The sequence below is a fragment of the Maniola jurtina genome, chromosome 1 (assembly GCF_905333055.1).
Source record: "Maniola jurtina chromosome 1, ilManJurt1.1, whole genome shotgun sequence".
Lineage (NCBI taxonomy): Eukaryota > Metazoa > Arthropoda > Insecta > Lepidoptera > Nymphalidae > Maniola > Maniola jurtina.
In genome coordinates this window covers 1,805,469-1,820,757 of record NC_060029.1, presented here as the reverse complement: position 1 = coordinate 1,820,757, position 15,289 = coordinate 1,805,469, and the positions used below count along the sequence as shown (strand labels likewise).

Sequence of the window (15,289 nt, the reverse complement as noted above, 5' to 3'; positions counted from 1 at the left end):
GCATGTTTTGTTTATATTCAAATTACGCAGTTACCTTTAACTATAGGTACATCGATGCCTATAACGGAAGCTGCGGGTGCTGTAAAAAAAATAAGTGGTCAAGAGTAGATAATATATACTTACATCGATATTAAAAACAAAAAATTAAAAAATTACGATCTATGTAGTTTGTGTAACGCCAATGTAAGCGCATGAAAATAATAATAATATTATTATCAAAGAATTATGAAGCAAAAGGCCAACATCACGTGGTGTTCCCAGGCGGTCACCCATCCAAGTACTGACCACGCCCGATGTTGCTTAACTTCGGTGATCGGACGAGAACCGGTGTATTCAACATGGTATGGACGTTGGCGAGTACTTGATCAAAAAAATTGTATAGATTAATTATTTTCTAAGTGATTATAATAATTTATAATAATAATTATTAATTATGTAAACATTATCACAAAATATTATAATAGTAACATTACATAAGAAATCACGAGTGTTATTTACCAAAATACTTATATAATATTATTACTTACTTAAATTTTTTCTCTACTTCGTACCTACGTAAATAATAATAACATTTTTGAAAATAAGCATAAAATACCTACAAATTCTTAATTTATGTTAAAAATTAAAAACTTTACAATATTTTTTGCATCCAAGTCAAATTCGAATCGTTAAAAAGTGACATCTATATTATCATCTTAAAACTACTATGAGACCGCGCATCGAGACCAAAAGTCCCACCCTGTCGCGACCATACTGAAGCAACTACGGAGTTCAAACATATGAATATAGATGGCGCTTATACTTATTAAAAAATAATTTTATTCTCGATCAATTTTATTCTGCTTGACATATTTTTCCTACATTCGATCTCTTTGAACAATCAAATTGTGGTCAAATCGGGAAACTGAAGTTCATTCAACATATACATGATATCATGGATGTATAATAATTATAGGAAGTATATATATTATTTAGAGAGAGAGCCAGCGCTTGCTAGACCTTCGTTATTTTATAAAAGCTGAAAATTTCTCCATGTATATTATTCCCAATACAGGGAGGAACTCTCAGCGAATGTGAAGTTCGGATCGTGGTGACTTTGGGAGATAACAAGTAGGTTCAAATTACAGTGGACCCCCGGTAATCCGACATTCCGGCATTGTCGAACTATCGAATTTGTCGGATTATAGAGTACTAACCAAGACCCCCTACAGTCCGGATTTTTTCACAAAAGATGACCTTGTAATCCGCCAAATGGAATTCGTATCTAGTCTACCTAATTTGTACAGCTCAGATGAAAATGATGAAAAGTAAACAAAAAAAAGTTTATGTTCGACTTTCCGTGGACTTTAGGCCATTTGACTTAATTTCTAGCCGAGAGGATTGAATAATAATAATGACATTTAATAATACTCCACATTTATACATAGTATAAATATTTTTTTATTGCGAATTTGAAGATGTTAGGTGTTGCAAAGAAAGTATTTAAATTAATGTATAAGAAATAAAAAATTATACATTTTATGTGCACGTTTTTATATAAAAAAAGCAAAATGATTATAAGACGCGACCGTGACAGGACTCGAACCTGCAATCTTCGGATCCGAAGTCCGACGCCTTATCCATTAGGCCACACGGTCTACATTAACAAGTGCGAAAAATAAGAAATGAAACTTATTTTTATTGATTTTCTCATAAATTACAATGGTTCAAGGTTTTAGGTGGTTTTAGTTACGTACGCCAATTTATTGTTCATTCTTTATCTTTATTTTGTAGAATTATTTAGTTTTTACTGCGTATTAGTATAAAAATAAGGTGAAAAATTTAAATCTACTGTTAAATCTGAAAAAATAAATCAGAACTTTTATGTATTTAAATACAAATGTAATCAAAATTAGAGTTCAAAAAAGTTGTTCCTAGTTCCCGATACACATTTGACACCCTCTTTGCACTACACACTGATGTACAAACTGAAGAAACAAAATGATTTTATTAGTTTTTTTCTCTGAGCTCCAGAGGACGGAATCTCTAAAAACTTGTACAGAGACATCTTACGTGGTTGTTTAGTACTATAAAAACACAGTTTCGTGTCAAGCCGTTCCCCCATTTCCATTGGCTCTGTAGAGGCACTGCGAGTAATCATTTTAGAAGCTACGCGTGCCACGACGTAGCGTAATTCGTTAGTTGCATCTAGCCCGTTGTATTGTGTGGTAGTCTACAAGAATTGTAACTTTAAATAGTGAATTATAATATATATATTTTTTAGTGTTCATTTCTTTTGTTTTTATTACTACCCTGGTAGAGAACACGGCGCTATATATACATCAAATATCTGTACAAATATACCTGTACATTGGTGACTCGGACTTTGAACTACCAGGGTAGCGCGTGTTAATTTTATTAAAATAGTAACGTAACGTGAGCTAGGGCAACTCAAGTTAACACGTGTAAGGAAGTGAAAAACTAAAAAACTTTAAAAATGGCGCAACCTACGACAGTAGTGAAGGATGAAGACACGTATTTAGCGTCGATATCTATCACGTCGAAGATCCCGGAGTTTTGGACCGACCAACCTAGGGTCTGGTTTATCCAGCTGGAAGCAATACTGGCACCACAAAAACAAGGAGACGCATCCAGGTATAATATAGTGGTATCCAAGCTGGGTAAGGATGTCATACAACAAGTGACGGACATCCTCATCAATCCTCCGGAAGAGCGTAAGTACGAGGTACTTAAAGAAAGGTTGCTGAACATATATGAAGAGTCGGAGAACCGCCAGATACAGAAGCTCATCGGGGAGATGGAACTGGGTGATCAGAAACCCAGCCACCTCCTCCGGAAAATGCAGGATCTGGCCAGGGGTAAAATTAATAATGAGACCCTAAGTGTTTTATGGCAGAATCTGCTACCAGCAGCAGCACGAGGCGTTCTGGCTGCGACAGAAGCTAAAGATCTAGACAGACTAGCCGTGATTGCTGACAAAGTAATGGAAACTCTGAAGTCCCAACCAGTAGCAGAAGTGGCAGCAAAGGAGACGGTACCCGGAAATTCGTCGATGGCAGCTGAAATAGCCAGGATCCATGCGAGGTTGGACCAGCTGGACAGGTCCAGAGACAGTTGGCGAGGCAGGCGAGGTCGCGGAAGGTTCCGTGGTCGTTCGCGTTCCCGAGGACGAGAGGACAGCAGGTCCAGACGTACCCCGGATAGCCCGGACTGGCTCTGCGTGCATCATTTTAGATACAGGCAGAGAGCTAATCGCTGTGAACAGCCGTGCACCTGGAATACGAAGCAGGAAAACTAGTAAAGATGCAGGTGGAACCGGTGGGTACCTGCGTCGAATTAGGGAACCACCGTTTATGTATTACGGATAAGGAAAATGGCATACGCTATTTAATAGACACAGGTGCGAACATTTCAGTGTTGCCTAAAAGTTATAAATCAGTGTGTGACAGTGCAATGAATAATAAATACAAACTTTATGCCGCGAATGGTAGTGAAATACAAACTTTCGGAACAAAGACTCTAGTGTTAAATTTAAGATTGCGTCGTGCGTTTAAGTGGACTTTTGTAATAGCCGACGTTAAACAACCCATTTTAGGAGCGGATTTTTTAGCTAAGTATAATTTGTTAGTAGACTTAAGAAACAGACGATTGTTAGATAAAGAAACTAACATGTATGTAATTTCCACTATAGTAAACTCGGAGCATTCATCCATTTTTACTATAGCCGAGTCGCATCCATGTTATTCTCTCCTAAGTAGGTTCCCAGAATTGACAATGCCAGCGACGTTCAAAGAACCACCACGTCACAGCGTAAGACACCACATCGAGACTTCAGGACCTCCGGTGCATGCGCGCCCAAGGCCGCTGCCGCCGGACCGATTTAAAAAGGTAAGAGAAGAATTTCGCCTTATGCAGGAAATGGGTATTTGCCGCCCGTCAAAGAGTGCGTGGGCGAGTCCTCTACACGTTGTACCTAAAAAAGATGGTAATATAAGGCCGTGTGGAGACTATAGAGCGCTGAATGCAATTACGAAGCCTGATAGATACCCAATTCCTCACATAAAGAATTTTACGTTTATTTTAGCCGATAAGAAAGTATTTAGCAGGATTGATATTAACCGAGCGTATCATTTTATTCCGATAGCAGAGGATGACGTGGAGAAAACAGCAATCATTACACCTTTTGGTTTATTTGAATGGCCATGTATGTCTTTCGGTTTAAGAAACGCAGCACAGACGTTTCAACGTTTCATGAATAATTATGTCTTACAGGATTTAGAGGCAAATTTTCAACAAAATAACCCGGATTGTGCGAATTATAAAGCAGAATTTGTTTTTTCATACTTAGATGATTTAATAATAGCTAGCGAAAATAGTTCGCTCCACGAAAAACATTTAGAGGCCGTTTTTGAAAGACTACAACAAGTTGGGTTAACTATTAATTTAGCAAAGTGTGCGTTTTCGCAGGATAAAGTTGAGTTTCTGGGTCATGAGGTCTCAGCCAGTGGCTTAAGACCGTTGCCAAGCAAGGTCCAAGCCATTGTAGACTTTCCCAGACCGAAAACGGTAGAGGAACTTCGTAGATTTTTAGGCATGGTAAATTTCTATAGAAGTCATTTGCGTCAGGCAGCCGAATATCAAGCTGAATTAAATAAGTATCTTCACGGAGCAAAGAAACGTGACAAAAGTAGTATAGTGTGGACAGAAAGTGCTGTTCAAGCTTTCGAACAATGCAAGTTGAATTTACAGAACGCTGCTTTGGTAGCGTATCCGATAACAGGTCAAGTGCTTGCTATAATGGCAGACGCGTCAAATACTTGCGTTGGAGGCACATTGCAACAAAGAGTAAATAACGAATGGGTTCCGTTAGGTTATTTTTCGAAAAAATTGACTGACACGCAACAAAAGTACAGTACCTACGACAGGGAGTTACTTTCGCTTTATTTGTCAGTGCAATATTTTAGGAACATGTTCGAAGGTAGAGATCTCGTTTTGTATACAGATCATAAGCCGTTAACGTTTGCGTTTAAAAAGCTAAGTAGTAGTAAAGAAACGCCGCGAAGGACCCGTCAGTTATTATTTATTAGTGAGTTCACGACGGATATACGCTATACAAAAGGCGAAGAGAACGCGCCCGCGGACGCGTTATCGCGCGTTGAAACAATTTCGTGCCCGTCTGTACTTGACTTCACAGAAGTGGCTATTGCGCAAGCGAACGACAAAGAGCTCACAGAATTGCTAGGAACAAAAAACGGTAATACGAGACTAATAAAAATTGACTTGCCGAGTGTAAATAAGCCGATTGTTTGTAACTTGCGAGGCGATAAGGCTAGGCCTTACTTACCAAAACAGTTTAGGCGTATCGCATACGAAACAATACATAACCTCAGCCATCCAGGCATTAGAACAACAAGGAAAATGGTAACTAATAATTATTTTTGGCCTGGGATGAATAAAGATATAGGTATTTGGGCTAGGTCGTGCATAGAGTGTCAAAAAGCAAAGGTTCACAGACACACTATGTCACCTTTAGGGCAATTTGCAAAAGTAGATAGAATGTGTCATTTACACATTGACATTACAGGTCCATTTACTATTTCAGAGGAAGGCTACAGGTATTGTCTTACAATGATTGATAGGGAAACAGGTTGGCCGGAAGCATTTCCAATTAAAGATATTTGTGCGAAGACAGTAGCCAAACTCGTGTATGAAGGATGGATTACTAGACATGGGTGTTTTATTAATTTGAGCTCAGATCAAGGAAAACAATTTGAGAGCAGTCTCTTTAGGCATTTAATGAATTATTTAGGAGTTCATAAGTTTAGGACGACACCGTACCATCCACAAAGTAATGGCATGATCGAACGATGGCATCGTAGTTTTAAGGCCGCCTTAATGGCGAGATTAAAGGACAATAGATCGTGGGTTGAAGAAATGCACACCATTATGATGGGACTACGTGCAGCACCACGCAGTGACACAGGGGTAAGTGCCGCGGAATTAACCTTTGGGCGAACTCTGAGGCTCCCTGGAGAATTTTTCGAACCATCGGATAGTAAGATAACGGACGGTGAGGAGTACCTAAAGCAGTTGAAACAGGTAATTAGTAATTTAAGACCGAAACCCGAGACACAGAGAGACTCTCGAACTATTTTTGTGCACCCTGCTTTAAAAGACTGTAAAAAAGTTTTTGTTAGAAACGATGTAATGCGTAAGTGTCTACAACCACCGTATGACGGTCCCTATGACGTCATAAAGCGGTTGGAAAAAGCATACTTAGTACAGTTACCCAATAGACAGGCCCTTATTTCTATTGACAGGTTGAAACCGGCTTTTGTCCTGGATATCGAAAATCCACGACAAACGCCGGGTGAAACGTCATGTAAGAAAAAATGTAGATTTAGTGACGATGACGTTTTGCCGACTCATACAATCCGTACTACTCGGAGTGGGAGAGTCAGCAAAACGCCCGTTAGGTATCAGTAGAATAATTTGAGTATCAACTAGCAATTAAGCAATAAGTATTACGAAATAAGTATTGTAAAATGGCCCCGATCCGCATATATTATTTTTTATTTTATTCATGTATTATTTTTTATTAGAAGTCATAACTAAACCTTATTATTGAGAGTGTTAGAGTGGTTGACGATTGTTATAATTTATTGGATAGTGTGTAAATGTAAAATGTAATGTAACCAACATTCGAAGCGTTGAGTGCAACGAAGGCTGGATGGCGTGGGAATAGCAACAATTGAACGTGGTATTGCCACAGCGACCCCGTCGCCACCCGCTCAAGTTGTAGTGACCTCATCTCAAGTATGATGTGTTAAGAGATGTACCATGCATCGAATCAAAGGAACACTTTAACTGGGTGACGTGTTTAAATTATGATTTGTTGGGTAAGCGGATCGGAAACATTGCTAGGGTTGTCGAAAAATAAAGAACGAATATTGTGAAATTAAATTAAGGTTGCGGAAATTTGTATTTGTTTAATTTTTATTAAGATAAAAATTTGGGGTGGTGTGATGTAGAGGCACTGCGAGTAATCATTTTAGAAGCTACGCGTGCCACGACGTAGCGTAATTCGTTAGTTGCATCTAGCCCGTTGTATTGTGTGGTAGTCTACAAGAATTGTAACTTTAAATAGTGAATTATAATATATATATTTTTTAGTGTTCATTTCTTTTGTTTTTATTACTACCCTGGTAGAGAACACGGCGCTATATATACATCAAATATCTGTACAAATATACCTGTACAGGCTCCATTCCATTGTTTGCATAGGTAATGCTTTAATCTCATTTCAATAGATGGCGCTAGCAGGCTAAAATGTTATAATAAAATGTCTTTTAAAATATTAATATAATCTTATTATTTTCATGTCTCTGGAGAAACTAGTGCCATTAGGACTTTTCTAATTTTAGAGTTAAGACTTTACCACCAGTTTAGAAACAGATTTTTCTAAGGAGAGCCGGTGAGAAACATGACTTTGAAAAAGTTTAAAAAATAGGTAGGTAGGTACTTAGGTAGGTAGGCACCTCCCTAGTTTTTCTTCCACTAGGCAAGGTGCATTGGGGTAATGAGATCTGAGAATGAGTCTATAAGATGATCTAATGTCTTTACTTCAGTTGAATAAATACCTAATCAATTTTTCTAACTAAGTAGGTTCCATTTATGATTTAGGTATTTTTAGGTGGGTAGGTACCGAATGATATTTTGAGAAACATTAGAAAAGTACCTATATGAGATGAGATATAGTTACTCATAATGTAGATACTTACCCAGTTATTATTTATTTTATTTGTACAGTAAAATGGAACTCTTCCGCCGTTTAAAGGTAGCAAAATCTCGGACCCGAAAATACCTAATCTGCCTACTTAAGGTCTCGTCTACTTAAGGAGCAGAGAAAGCTCTTGGAAATAGCAAAATTGGCGAGCTAAGGAGCAAGGACGGAAGCTAAGGGGCAAACACATCCGCATGAGTGTTTCCCGACCGCGGCAAATTGCCTCTCGACTCGCTGCCCAACCTGCCACTGAGGGGCCTAATTATTTTAGCCCCGTTACCCTTGAAAATAGTCTAAATGCTTATATGAGAAATATTTTTGATTTCCTCTATATATAAATTAGGTATCTACCCACCTACTATCGATACTTGTAGATACCTACCTACCTATTTGCTTAGTTTAATACTTTTGGTATCCGGTAAAGCAACAGCAAGTTATCTCTAAAATGTAACAGACTCGAAAATACCTACTTTAGGTACCTATCGCAAATAATATTAGGGGCAGAGAAAGCTCTTGGAAATAGCAAAATTGGCGAGCTAAGGAGCAAGGACGGAAGCTAAGGGGCAAACACATCCGCATGAGTGTTCCCCGACCGCGGAAAATTGCCTCTCGACTCGCTGCCCAACCTGCCACTGAGGGGCCTAATGATTTTAGCCCCGTTACCCTTGGAAATGTTCTTCTAAATACTTACCTTCGAAAATGTTCTCAAATATCTACCTATCTAAGTAGGTAAGTAGGTATGGTACAAATATTTTTGGGTAGATAGATTGACCTACACGTAAAATGACGTTTTTTTTCCTCGTCGGATAGGTCTTTCAAAAATATGAGCGTAAAAACGTATTTTTCAATACAGAGATCCGTTTACGAAATATTAAGCTTTAAAGTACTTATACCTATTAGATGACATTCTTAGTTATGTAAAACACTCGCAACTACGGAACCGTACCCTGCGAGTGGCCGACACGCACTTCACCGATTTTTAGGGTTCTGTACCTAACTCAAAAGTACTAATTTATTAGTATTTTCAATTTTCAAAGTAGGTAGGTAGGTACTTATACCAAGTGGGGTGTCATATTATGAAAGGGCTTTACTTGTACAATTGTAGGTACATTCTAAAACAGTTTTTTATTTATTTTTATGCATAGCAGTTTCTGATTTATCGTGCAAAATGTAAAAAATATCCGAGTATGGAACTCTCGTTGCGCGAGTCTGACTCACACTTGGCCGGTAAAGGTGGTCAAATACTAATAAAAAATAAACACGTTCATTCAAAAAATCGAAATCATCAGTAGGTAATGGGTACCTATACCGCATTATTTATACCTCCTGTCAATTTACCTCCGATCAACGACTAGCAAGCTCCATTAAAAGCATCTGGCATATGCGTGATCGAAAACCACTCGAAAAACAACCCAAGCATGTTACGATAAGGTTTATTTTATGTTGGGGAAAGAATTTAAGTAGCCAGAATGATAACAATCTAGGGCTGCCACATGCATAATCATTGTGGCATAGTTTGTTACCTTTTATGCTTTATTAAAAAAAGAATAAAGAAGTTTATTTAAAAGCAAGTATTTTATTTATTTTTAGTTCCCTGTTACCTTCAAGTTTAGTTTGAGCTTGAAATAAGTAGAATTATGGGCATTACTTATAGTCTTGATGCTCCAGCTACATTAACGGGCAACGCCGTTGATAAACGCGTTAATGGCCGTTAACCGTAGGTGTCGCGAGAATTTTACAACGGCATTCACATTGCCGTGCGGCACACAAAAAAAGCACGTGATAGCCTAGTGGTTAGAATGTCCGCCTCCTAATCTGAGGTCGGGGGTTCGATCCCGGGCATGCACCACTAACTTTACAGTTATTTATCACTTGCTTTAATGGTGAAGGAAAACATCGTGAGAAAACCTGCATGCCTGAGAGTTCTTCATGTTCTCAAAGATGTGTGAAGTCTGCCAATCCGCATTGGGCCAGCGTGGCAGACTATGGCCTAAACCCTTCTCATTCTGAGAGGAGACCTGTACTCGGTAGTGGGCTGGCAATGGGTTGATCAGACCAGAGACAAAATCACGTGGATCCGTTGCTCCGTTGCGACGTGATTGAAGGGCAAACCAACAAACAAACATACATTCGCATACCTAACCAATATGGGTTGCCATCAAATTCAAGCCTATCTATAGGTACCTACTAATAAATAAAATTGAACTGTTGTGTCTGTTTGAATCTGGGCTAATTTTCGGAAACCTATTTTGACGGGACTTTCACAGACATATAGGTAGAGGATTAACCAAGGAGTAACATATTAGGCTACTTCTTTAACCGACTTTGAAACATGGAGTTGTGTTTTTCTAACGATATCTCAGAGATTTCTGAACCGATTTGCGTAATTTTTTTAATTGTTAAGGTAACTTTGCGACATGGTTCCATAAAAAATTTGGATTCCAACTCCTCAGTCCTGATGCTACAGGGGATCTGACCAAGCCACGCGGGCGAAGCTACGGGCATCATCTAGTCTCACAATAAAGTAAAAGACAAAATATTTTCTCCAGTGAGCCAGCCCTAGTACAAAATGATCATTTTTTCGATCACATTCTTCAGCGGGCCGCGGGTGGTCGTGCATGAGACGTTGATCAAGTCTCGTCTCCACCAATGGGGAAGGCGGTAGTGTACATGAAACAATGCCGCCTTTGTTGTGGGCGGGGCCTCCATTATTCCCTACAATGAGAACACTGTATTTCCTTTCGCATGATGGGTATCATACAAAACTGTCGACTGCCTGTCTTCTAGGTAGTGGGTACTTACATAACGATGGCTTAGTGCACAATTGCCGATTTTACAGGAGACGAGTTGTTTAAAGTTAAGCCTAGGTAGGTAAGTAACCTACTTATCTACCTAGCTGAAATAATCAAATGATCACATTTCACATTATATCTACTATCACACTAATACTAAAGGCGAAAGTTTGTTAGTACTTAAGTAGGTAGGACCTATTTACTTAAGGTATGTGTGTATTTATGTGTGTATGTTTGTCACTCTTTCACGCAAAAACAACTTGAGGATTGGACTGTTTGGAATGTAGATAAGTAATAGGTAAGTAGGTACCTATTTTTGCGTCAATACTTATCCGGCTGAGTTTGTTTTGGGCTCTTCTCAGAGCTGGGCGCGTTTGGAAACCTCTTAGTCTTAGTTTTGAGTTTAAGTTTACGTAACTAATTAATTATCACCACTAAGTATATTATTATCATCTTACAAATCTAACAATTCTGACCATAAGGATTGTTAGATTTGTAAGAGCGCGCCACCAAACACAGTCTTCCGCCTACCTCATCCACCCGCTCCCCGCCACCTTCTTCAAGTCATAGGTCCAGCGGGCTGGAGCATACTTATTACGCACTGACTTTGAATAAATGATTTTGAATTTGAGTTTGAGTTAGCAGGCATCGGCTACATTATTGTATTAGATACATCCATACTAATATTAGGTACCTATACCTAAATGCGAAAGTGTGTATGTCTGATTTCCTGTCTGTCTGTCTGTCTGCTACGTTTTCACGGCCTAACCACTGAATCGATTTTAATGTTTGGTACAGACTTGGGATAGGTACATCCCGGGGAAGGACATAGGCTTCTTTATCCTTGAAAATCAAAGAGTTCTCATGGGATTTTCATAAAACCTAAATCCACGCGGATTAAATCGCAGGCATCATCAAGTTATCCATAATCCATGGCCAATGAAAGCGATCTAGGCAAAAAAGCGGTGGATTTGAGCGCAAACCACACCTCTAGCCGCGATTCGCCTCACACGGCCGCGCGAGGCGAACAATCGCCCGCACAATGGGCACAAAGGAAATACTCTCTTCCCATTGTACGAGACAATGCCGGGCCCCGCCCACCGCTAAGGCGGTTTTGTTTCATGTAGAAAAACAGCCACCGTATTGGGGTTTCCTTTAAATCTAAAGTTGAACAAGAGGAACGTGTGGCTTACTTAGTTGTGACAGATATTTCGTTAGGACATAATACTTACATTAATTTTGATACTTTGATATAAGTAGGTAGTAGGTACTGTACTTACTTAGTTTGTTTCAGGGAGAAAACCCCCTTTCCACATTAGAAGTTTTCTTACCTACCTAAAAACTTCAAGAACAAAATTTCGACTTTCAGGTTAAGAGCTACTTATAATATCGATGTGAGTGATATCAAAGAGGTAACCGAGATCGACGGCTTACCTAATCAAAGCAGAAACGAAAAAGACCAAAATCGAATCGGTCACCCATCCAAAAATCAAACTGAGTCAACGTTGCTCAACCAGCAAGATTGATATGCGTTGTCCACTCTAGGCTACACTCAAATGTCAACTAAGTAGGAATAAAGGTGTTATAAACACTAGCGGGTAAAGGTATATGCACTCCACTAACTTACCTATTGATGTTAGTGATCAACGGTTTAATCAAGGAGAAACCGAAAAAGACGTGGCTTCCTAAGTCGGTCACCCATCCAATAACCAACCTGTGTCAACGTAGCTTAACCAGCGTGATCGATATGCGTTATCACAACTAGGCCACATTCAAATGCGAACTATAAAGATGTAATAAACACTAGCGGGTAGGGGTAGTGGGGTAGGTACACCCGGGCGGGGTAGCGCCTAGCTGGGTAGCCGGTGTCGCCGGTTCCGTAGCTGGATCGATATCATTGTCTGGCTGCGTCGTTTTATTGCCCCTTTGTACTATTTACGTACGTTCAGACTCCGGGCTGCATCTACTGGTCTATTGTACTGCTTCTAGTTCCTACATGCTATGGAAAATTAAAAACTTTTGGGCTAGATCAAAATAGGCGATGTTTGACGACCTCCGCAGTGGTGAGCGCTGTGATCTTATTAGTAGGAGGTCCAGGGTTCGATTCCCGGCAGGATTTTTCAATCACTGGTCCGGTCTGGTGGGAGGCTTCGGCCGTGGCACCGGCAAAGCCATGCCGCCAAGCGATTTAGCGTTCCGGTATGATGCCGTGTAGAAACGTACCTAAGGGGTACCTACTTAGGTACTTAAGTATGGGTTTAATAAAAACTACCATATCCCTTCCAGGTTAGCCCACTTCTATCTTACACTGTATCATCACCAGTGGCGTGCTCAGGGTTTAAAGCCACGGTAAGCATTAAGGTATGCAGTTATTTTCTTGCAGGTCATAATGGAGAATAGGTGTTGATTTATTACAACTAGGGTAGGCAGTACTTCTATACCTCTATGAGATGCACGTCACTGATCATCACTTACCACCAGGTGAGACTGCAGTCAATGGCTAACTTGTATTTGAATATAAAAGAAGGTAAATATAGGGTAGATTAGGGTAGTAAGGTTGAAAATCTAGTCTAATTTTTCAAAAGAAATCAAAGAGTTCCAAGAGGATTTTTGAAAAACTTGATCCACGCGGACGGAGCCGGAGTCACCGGCATTAGCTAGTCATATAATAAATAACAATCTCGTACTTAGTACTTAGGTATTTAAGTATTAGGTAAAAGTAAAGTAGCGATCGCTTCCAGGCAAGCTTAGTGTAGAAGATATAATAAAAATGAAAGAAAGTGGAAAATAAGAAAGAAGTAAGAGGTAAGTACCTATCTACCTACCTATAGCTCTACTTACATGGGACCTACCTACTTATAGAAGTTACCCAATGAAGTAGGTATTCGTACTTGGCATTCGAAAAACAATCAAGTAAGAATCCACCACGAGAAATAAATAATCAATCATTTTAATTGTAAACCTAATCGATCTACAATCGAGAAGGAAAACAATCGGGCATTCAATAAACTAGCGCTCGTTCGCATTACAGAGCAGCTAGAACAATCCAATTAATTAAAAAGCGAGTTCTTCAAGATCTCCGGTGCGGTTTGATTATTGTGCCGTTGAGTGCTGGCCCAGCCTGCCGCTGGCGTGCTGGGAAACTTGATAGGGTCACCATTTTGCTTTCTTCTAGCATGTTCTCGACATTTTTTGTATCCCGAGGAAAAAAATCGGTCCTATAGCACAAGTACCTACTTAAGGGAAAAAATCCGTAAACCGTGAATTTGTGGTTACATCAAAAAATTAAAATTAAAATGTGTTCATGAAATAATAATGAGTAGGTATATTTTCAACTAGCTGATGCCCGCAGCTTCGCCCGCGTGGATTGGTCAGATCCCCTGCAGCATCAGGATTGAGGAGTTGGAATCCAAATTTTTTATGAAACAATGTCGCAAAGTTCCTCTATCGATTAAAAAAAAAATTACGCAAATCGGTTCAGAAATCTCAGAGATTTCGGTGTACATAGGTAGAAAAACACAACTCCCTTTTTGAAAGTCGGTTAAAAAAGTAGCCTATGTTACACCCTGGTCAATCCTCTACTTGTCAGTGAAAATCCCGTCAAAATCGGTTCAGCCGTTCCAAGATTAGCCTTTTCAAACAGACAGACAGACAGACAAAAATTTTAAAAACGTGTGATTCAGTTAAGGTATCGTTCAAATAACCCTATGAGCTTAATATGAGGTAGTTATTTCGAAATTACAGACAGACACTCCAATTTTATTTATTAGTATAGATTTTCAAAGTAAGATAACTATTTTAGTTAGGTATCAGTTATGAAAGGGCTTTACCTGTTCATTCTAAAACAGATTTTTTGTTTTTATGGCTTAATAGTTCTTGATTTATCATGCAAAATGTCCAGTACCTACGGAACCCTCGGTGCGCGAGTCTGACTCGCACTTGGCCGGTTTCACAACCGCATTTAGCACCACTTCTAAACTTTCAAAAAGCATTCTAGACTAGCGAATCCATGGCGACCCTAACTCGATATAATTGGCACGTTGTATTGGCATTTGGCATAATTGGTCGTATTCTGAGAGTCTGGCCAATCAAAGTTTTCACGAGAGCGACAATGCGCCGCGCCTAATTGGCAATTGATTAAAACAACCGGAACCGAGATGGGATGAGAAATAAACAAATGAACTTTAGTTAAAACGTGATGGCTTGCGAAGGACTTTTATGTTTTTCATTTGTTTATTTTTCATTCAATTTTCCTATTTTATTTTACCTACACTGTTTCATAACCATTTTATTAGTGTAAGCTCCTATGCTAAGGGCCGATTTTTCGATCGTCAAATAACTTTTATCTAAGGAATTTTGACGTTTTGACAGATTTTTTTGATTTTTTATAGAAAGCGACGTCAAAACCTCAAATTTATTCCTCAGATAAAAATGATTTTGACATTGAAAAATCAGCCCTTGGTACCTAAGAATGGAATAAACATTTTTTTTTATATCGAATGTAGGTACTTACTTACCTACTATATTATGTACTTAAAATTAGCTGACTAGCTGATGCTCGCGACTTTACCCGCGTGGATTTAGGTTTTTAAAAATCTCTGATTCTCCAGAATATGTACTCTATGTCCGTCTTCAGGATGCAAACCATATAAGTATATAGGTACCAAGTAAGTAAGTACCTAAGTACTTAGATGACGCCTACAACTTCGTCCAT

At 39.1% G+C, this 15,289-nt stretch overlaps 2 non-coding genes across 2 annotated transcripts; both read right to left on the bottom strand.

Annotated features, from left to right (window-relative positions):
* Window positions 1-236: 236 nt before the first annotated feature.
* On the bottom strand, window positions 237-355 carry LOC123869494. Its single transcript, XR_006796904.1, has one exon. It is a non-coding gene; the product is annotated as a 5S ribosomal RNA (ribosomal RNA).
* A 1,209-nt stretch (window positions 356-1,564) lies between these two features.
* Trnar-ucg lies at window positions 1,565-1,637 on the bottom strand. The gene has a single exon. It is a non-coding gene; the product is annotated as a tRNA-Arg (tRNA).
* Between the last annotated feature and the right edge of the window lie 13,652 nt (window positions 1,638-15,289).